Source organism: Oreochromis niloticus, linkage group LG7, assembly GCF_001858045.2.
Source record: "Oreochromis niloticus isolate F11D_XX linkage group LG7, O_niloticus_UMD_NMBU, whole genome shotgun sequence".
Taxonomy (NCBI): domain Eukaryota; kingdom Metazoa; phylum Chordata; class Actinopteri; order Cichliformes; family Cichlidae; genus Oreochromis; species Oreochromis niloticus.
This window is the reverse complement of record NC_031972.2, coordinates 566,800-575,072: the sequence shown is the minus strand read 5'-3', so window position 1 is coordinate 575,072 and position 8,273 is coordinate 566,800.

Sequence of the window (8,273 nt, the reverse complement as noted above, 5' to 3'; positions counted from 1 at the left end):
CACATTAAACACACCTAACAAAGAGTCAGCCCAATTAAATTACCGGTATGGTAAATTAGGTATTAACTGTATGGTTATTTTGGAGTTTATAGTTTGTGCTGCTGTTAAACTTTACATTATTGACTTCAGTATTTCTGCTGTTGGTGTAGCTAGACCAAGGTTATTATCGTTAACGAAAACTAACGAAATAACGAAAACTAGAAGTGAAAAAACATTTTCGTTAACGGAAATAAAAATAAAAACAAAAAAAGGAAAACTAACTAAAACTGTAATGAGTGTTCACAAAACTAACTAAAATTAACTGAATTTATAGCAAAAATGTGTTTAGTTTTCGTTGATGTGTGTGTGTCATACAATAGTCAAGGGTGAAAAAGAAGTTTAGTTTCCAGGTTTTTTTCTTGCTGTGTCTCATTATGCCAGCAGGTGGCAGTACGTTAGTCGAGTCGTCTGTGTTGCTGCTCCGTCCACGCGCAGAATCATGTCAGGAAAAGTCTGGAGAAAGCACCAGAGTCCAATTTGGGATTACTTTGAATATGACTGTGTTTTGGATAAAGCAAGTGTCTTGTAGTGGAAAGAGACAAATTATGAGGGACATTTCTAAAAGGAAAAAAATCCCACAAACCTTAAAGTGCACTTGAAAAGCTCACACAAGAAGGCTAACCTAGCTTACCTTGAGAAGGTAAGGGAGCACGCCCAACCCTCATCCCCAGAAACAGAAGCTAACCCCAGGCAAGGCAGCGTGATGCATCCCGAGACTACAGGACTGGGATATCTACATAACTGTGTGAGTCAATTGCCTTAACACCCGGTGCTGCAAGAGTTAATAGTCTCATTGGGGCCAAGATATACATTTTATAGTTGCCTGGTATCAATGGTTGTTCATCTGCCTTTATTTATTTATTTAAAGAACCCATAGGTGGGAATGTGAGTTGTCTGTCTCTGCGTGTTAGCCCTGCGACAGACAGGCGACCTGTCCAGGGTGCAGAGTATGGTAGCTGGAATAGCAACATACCCAAGGATAAGCAGAAGAGAATGACTGATATGATGAAACTGGGATTTTGTTACACTTTATTGCAAACACAACTAAAACTATAACTGAAACTAATCAAAACTAAACTGAAACTAAGGATTTTCCAAAAAATAAAAACTAAACTAAACTAGCAAACAATTGGTAAAAACTAATTAAAACTAATATAAAATTGAAAATCTGAAGTCAAAACAAAATAAAAATAAAAACTAATGAAAATTGCAAAACTATTAAAACCCTGAGCTAGACTACCATGTTGATCAGTAATATGTAATGTGAAATTTGATATTGTTACCTTGCTGGGTTCACTGAGACACATGTCCAACAACCTTGGTTTATAAAGGAAATTACAGAAATTTGAGCTAAATAAACAGAGACTGCCAAACAGAAATTAAAATTTCTGCCAAACAGAAACTGTAATATGATCTAATCAGCTCTATTTCATGAATGACTTCTTACCAAGCATAATCAGCCTTGGGGTGATTGGCAGGTTGCTCTCTGCTTCAAGGGACATCCTGGTAGATGTTTCCTGCCAGAAAAAGGACCGAGACATTTTATGTAACAAAAAACAAAACAAAAACAGGACAGCAAGCAACAGCATTAAACATAGAGCTGTATGTAAGAAGCTTACATCTGCTAAGACAAAGAGGGAGTCTTCATCTTCCTTGTAATACTTCATCATGAGAAGTATGGTTGCTGTGCCAATCTTGTTGTTGGTCAAAACTCCCTCACTTTCTATCTGCTGGATGAGTGTCCTTATACCAAGGTTCCATTTGAGCTTCTGGCTGGAGAAATAGTTAATAATCCTTCTGCCTTTGGTTATGAGGGCCTGACTTAAGCGCTCACTGATATCGAGGCTTGTGAGTTTGTGAGAGTGGTTCGAAAGACCTTTCCGAGTAAACAAGAACGGCCACTGCTCCTGAATTTCAGCTACTGAAAGTGAGGGACAACTGTTGATAAGCTGCCGCTGAGAAATATATGTGAGGCACATGAAGTCATCCACATCAGGTCTCTCCACAGCTCCAGGTCCTTGTGAATTAAAAATTGTTAACAGGATGCGTTTCTTTTCCTCTAAAGAAGCTGGCGTTTCCCCCTCAGGAAGTTCAACTGGCTGCCAATTTATACAAGCGTAGCTATCAACAAGGCATCTACCTTTTTTAGGTGAGGTTGCATTACTGTTGGGACTGCAGTCTTCCTCATTCCTCGTTCTCTTTGTTTGACGAAGTCTATGTGTTGTATTATCTCGATCAACATGTTCAACTCTAGATTTGATGCTTCTCAGTAGTGAATAATGTCCACAACCCAGTCTTTCTCCCTTTTCAGTAAAATCTGCAAATGTTTGAGGGTATCTGTTTACAATGATCATAGCAACCTCTTCACAAGATGCACGTTTAGGGTTTCTGCAGTGAACTTGCATGGCCTCCACAACAATTCTAACCATACTTCTCCTGTCCTCTGGATGAGCTCTGTCTCCTCTTGTGATTGCATGCGACTGTTGGAGTGGAAATCTTTCCCAAGCTCCGGAGTAATGGTGTCATTCAGGTTCTTTGGTCTGTTGCCATCTAAAAATAAGAGAGAGAGAGATCATTGGAAAAGCAACTTTATATGGCCATTTCAACAAATATGTCCTCACTAAAAGATGAACCCTGCAATTAGGATTGAGTACTAACAGAAAGGCAGTTTTGGGGACCTTGTCTGAAGATGAAAATCAATCCCAGGACTGCAAAAGAACTACAAACTCAAGGACTTGCACTGAAAAGTTGAAAAATACATCGCAAAATACAGTATATTTTACAGTTTGTCACAATTTCCACCCTTAGTCCTACCATTACCAACAAAAGGTTAATGGTGTAAGATTCAGTGTCTACTTTTGTTTCGTGCATTGCACAGCTGCAAAGATCCTGAAATTCCTCTATGATGCTCTGTATAGTGCTGGTTGGTAAGAGCATTTCAGCCTGCATTTTTAAATGACACAAAGCCAACTGTCTTCTAATAGATTAACTGTGTCCTGTCCTTGTATTATGGCAAATCCCCCAATTTCTTGTTGCCTTGACTGCTGAACTGTCTACTTATGTTTTCGAGAAATATGGCTGGAAAATGATGTTCGGACACTGAAGTATTTAGAGCAATCTTCAAATGGACATAATACTTTTTCCCCATCTTTGATATGAAATCTGAGATGGGCACAGAGTTGTGAAGTTTTGTGCAGCATACCCACATCCAGGAACTTGACAGTTGAGGTCACCAATGAACTTCTCCTCAGTGGTCTCCCTTCTTGTTCGGTGATTCCTAGGCATATGTGAATGAACGGCAGAAAATGTTCTGAGCATGGCAGGACAGTTCTCAGTTCCACAAGAAAGCCTATAGTTAGCTACATGTTTGTGGCTTTTAACATGCAAACTGAACAATATAAATTTGCGTGCACGGAAGCCACACAATTTATAAATACACATAGTTGCAAAAAGTTCAATGACCAATTACCTTTCCTAAATGACATGTGCAATGCAAAAAATAAGAGTATTGTCAATAGGGACCAATTCCCAGTTTTTACATGATCAAAATTATTAACAAAAGGCTTCAATAAACAGAAAATGTGTGCTGACAAAAGACAAGAGAGCAGTGCACAAAAATGAAAAGATATTTGAGCTCGACGCTTTAATGGGTTTAGCCTGACTAAGTCAGCACTCCGCACCGTACAGGTAGTACAAGCACACCTGAAAACACTGGCCAGCTAACAGCTTTAAGCATTTGGGCGCAACCTCGGTAGTTCACCGATTCACCTGTTGCAAAAGTTTCTATCAAGTCTCATAAATCCATCGGCAACTATTACCTAACTAGTCTTTTGAGTCTCCACATTCATAGATATTGATATTTTGTCTTAGCATTTGAATGAAAATAACCTGGCTGGGTAGCTTAAAAGTCAAAACCAACAGTAATAAGAACACATTTCTGACTTCTCTCGAATAAGTGAAAAAACACTTACCTTCAGACTGATTAGCTGGTGTCAATCCAACTTTAATGTTTCCCATGTCAGTCCGTTTTAGGGAAAAAGTGTTAAGTTTAGTTGTTTCATTTACTTTTGAGATACTCCCTCATGGATGAGAAATTTGGAGTCTAGCAGAGTTGTCACAAATAGCATACGATCTTCAGATATAATCCAGTCAACCGTGCATTTAACCCGATTGAACATTGAGGGGTCTGACAAAATGCTTTTGCCATTATGTAATCTGTAACTTCCACATAGTATGCTAATCAGTGTAATTTTCAATGATTAAACTGTAGTAGAGACGAGCAAACAGATTGGCAGATCTGAGAAGAGAGAACCTTTGTTATGAAAATGATTTTAATCTTTTATACACGATTGCATTTGAGCTTATTAAAGAGCTGTGGCTCCTGGTCAACTGAGGGTCAGAAACTCTTGGCAGGCGTGAAGGATCAGCCAATACACGGAGAGGAGGACAGGAGCTCTGAAAGGAATTGCAACACACCTGCTTACATGACATGCGCCTGGAGTTATTTTTATCTTTTATAAATCTATAAATCTTTATAAATCTTATCCTTTAGAGCTAAGATTTAAGTTTGTATCATTTATCACTTATATCCTTTGAAGTAAGTTTTAAGTTTCATTTATGTTCAGTTTAAGTAAGTTTCTTCATGGTTTGAGTATCATCATTTGAGTGTGACATTTAGTCTAGAAGTCACACATAGTTCAGCTGTGTATGAGCTCAGGCCTTATGTCTGGCTAGGACGAGAGGTGTGAGGTGAGCCGGGGTGCAGGAGAGGTCATGACACATACATAGCATACACAGCAGGCACCCACACACACACACACACACACATACACACCATAGTAGATTCACTTTAGTAGGTAAGAAGTTAAGATGTATTTTTGCTGCAATTGCAAACTGCGCCGGCATATTGTCAGATGGTTACAGGAAGTGCAACCAGTTACCTCTGACTACTTCTAAGTTGCACATGTTAACGGTCTCATCATCACTCTGTGCTGCAGCGAACTGGATCTGTGGGACAGAATAGTTGATGGCCATGTTGTTCTCCTGCTTTGCAGCTTTGTTTGAGTCTGAATTGTGTCTTAAACGTGCAAAACTAAGAAAAGCAGATCAATATTTTCTTCTTGTTGTTATTTAATGGTGGTTGGCAACCAGCGAAAGGAGCATTAACCGCCTCGAGCAATATTTTCTATCCCCATTGTTTTTTGAAAGTGAATACCCGACGTGTGCGTCATATGTCACGTTGTACGTCAGGTGAAGGTGTGGTGTCAGCTATCGCTCTCCCATTGAGATGTGTAACAAGTGCTACACACACCTGTCGCATAAAAACGCTTTAAAAATGTAACAATTGCTTCAAAAACACAACCCAACGCGCTGAACATGAACAAACATAAACACCCGTGTTACATTAACACGTATATCCAGGACATTTCTTCTGAACTAAGACGAAGTGGTGCTACAAAGGAATTATTTCTTTAGGAGAGTGCATTTTATAGCAGTCTGGCCTGCCACAAAATCCACCGCTACAGTTTCTGCTTGTCCCAGAATTTATTAATTTTGAGAGTGAAGTTGTAGGACTGATGCTGGTTAGCGGTGTAGGTTTCACACCTGAAGTTGTGTAAAATGACGACCAGAGCATATTATTAGGTTAGTTCACTGTAGTTAGGCAGAGGTGTCTTAAAAAGTACCACCTTATACAAAACAAATGAAGGTCCAGTATAAGAAAGAATAAGAAGAGAAAAAAGGAACACCCTGCTAAATGAAGTCACTTTTAAACATTACTCTAAATGTAACCATTAGTTTTTGTTGCTGGCCATACAAAAAATAAGTATACTTCAAGTATATTTCCCAAGTATACCTTACCTAGTACGTATACTAATAATGCTTCTTGGGACTACATTGGCCCCCGTTTTAGTACATAAAAGTATTCTTGAAATTAACTTTTAGATATACTTTTTGTTCACCATAAATGTACTAGCATAATGTCATAATGTCTACAAGAGTATAATTAAAATATACTCAACTCTATCACAATACTAACCTTACTAGTTTACTATTAATTTACTTTTTGGTTTATATATGAGTTACTTCTGATTGAAAAACAGTCATTAAAATACAATTGAAACATATTTTTCACATGTAACAAAGCTCTTCATTCCCCAGATATCAGTTTTAACTATCAGAAAGCTTCGTTTGTAGAGACCTGCACCCACAGCTCCTGTACCAGAACTATATCGTGAACAGGTGAGAAAGTGTTTTGAGAGTTGAGGTTTATTATCTATTGACCCTTTTCACTCACGGTTTGAACAATTTCCTTTTTTAAATTAATGATTTACCCCACTTACTCTATTCAAAAGGTAAAAGACATTACACAAGAATTTTTGACAGATTCTTGTTTTAAAACATCAATCATTTGTTTCATTGTTGTTTTAATTTCACAGTTAAAGCACTGCAATGCATGCTGGGTATTTACTTGTACGTCTTAGTAAACATCAGGTATACTTCAAATAAATTACATACTACATAGTATACTACTAGCACTACTATACTACAAGTATAGACTAAATGTACTTATACTTTTCTGTATACTTCTAACTATACTTAAAGTATGCTTAAATGTAATTTGGTCTAAAAAAGGAAGAAAATACATACAAAGTAAACTAAAGTTATACTTGCTTGTTTTCTAGTTTTTAAAGTATACTTATACTTAAATATTCTTTTTTGTAAGAGTGAGACTGGTTGTTTGATACAAAGTGGACTGTAATAATGTCTTGATGCATTCTCAATCATCCAGGAAAGTAAATCTCCAAAAGTTGAATCTGTTCATCTGGACGTAGCGTTTTATAAAGATTGGGGAAACCTGCAGTCAGCTGAGACTGAAGAAGTCACCTGGATGAGTGACGAAACGTTTCTCCCACAAAACGCTACGTCCAGATGAACAGATTCAGCTTTTGGAGAGGGACTGTAATAATGTTTCACATTGTTTGAATAAAAAAATACATTTATTAATATATGAGGTTCAGTTCAAGGAATTCAATTTTAGTGTGGCTGCAACTTACTCCTTAAGTTAAAAATGATGCTGTATATTGTAGTTTATATGTTATACTGCTCTCGCAGTGAATTGCATTTTATAGTAACACACTCTGAATGAGAATTTAAGTAATTACTCTTAGATCTACAGTAGAAAACAACAGAAATCCGGATGGTGTAATAGTATAATCTCAGTAACATCACCAATTGTTACATTTGCTATATTTTACAGTTGTTTCCATGAGTACAATGAGTTACCATAAAAATAATGTAATCTCATGGAATTTTCCCACAATTACTTGCAAATTACAGTACTAAACTGCAAACATCCTTTAGAGTTTCTTACTGTTGATTTTGCAGTACTAAGCTATGGAAATTACTGTAAAGGCTAACAGTGTGGAGGACTCTCGAACGCCTAAAAGCTGCAGTGAAATCAACAATTACTCCCAAAAAAAATTCAGTTTTCATTAGAAGGAGCAGATACTCTCAGAGAGCCGACGCACAGGAGCAGAAAAGGATTAAAGCTTAATATTATTTCTAGATCCACGCACATTTATCTTAAATCTGTAAAATGCTGTTTAGTTGGAAACCTGTGAATTCTTCTAAATGTCTAAAGACAGACACAGTGAATCGCCCACTGTGGGTTATTTAAAAGTAGAATGGGAGGCAGAGCCTTCAGTTTTCAGGCCCCTCTTCTGTGGAACCAGCTTCCAGTTTGGATTCAGGAGACAGACACTATCTCTACTTTTAAGATTAGGCTTCAAACTTTCCTTTTTGCTAAAGCATATAGTTAGGGCTGGACCAGGTGACCCTGAATCCTCCCTTAGTTATGCTGCAATAGACGTAGGCTGCCGGGGATTCCCATGATGCATTGAGTTTTTCCTTTCCAGTCACCTTTCTCACTCACTATGTGTTAATAGACCTCTCTGCATCGAATCATATCTGTTATTAATCTCTGTCTCTCTTCCACAGCATGTCTTTATCCTGTCTTCCTTCTCTCACCCCAACCGGTCGCAGCAGATGGCCCCGCCCCTCCCTGAGCCTGGTTCTGTTGGAGGTTTCTTCCTGTTAAAAGGGAGTTTTTCCTTCCCACTGTCGCCAAAGTGCTTGCTCATAGGGGGTCATATGATTGTTGGGTTTTTCTCTGTATGTATTATTGTGCGATCTACTGTACAATATAAAGCGCCTTGAGGCGACTGTTGCTTTGA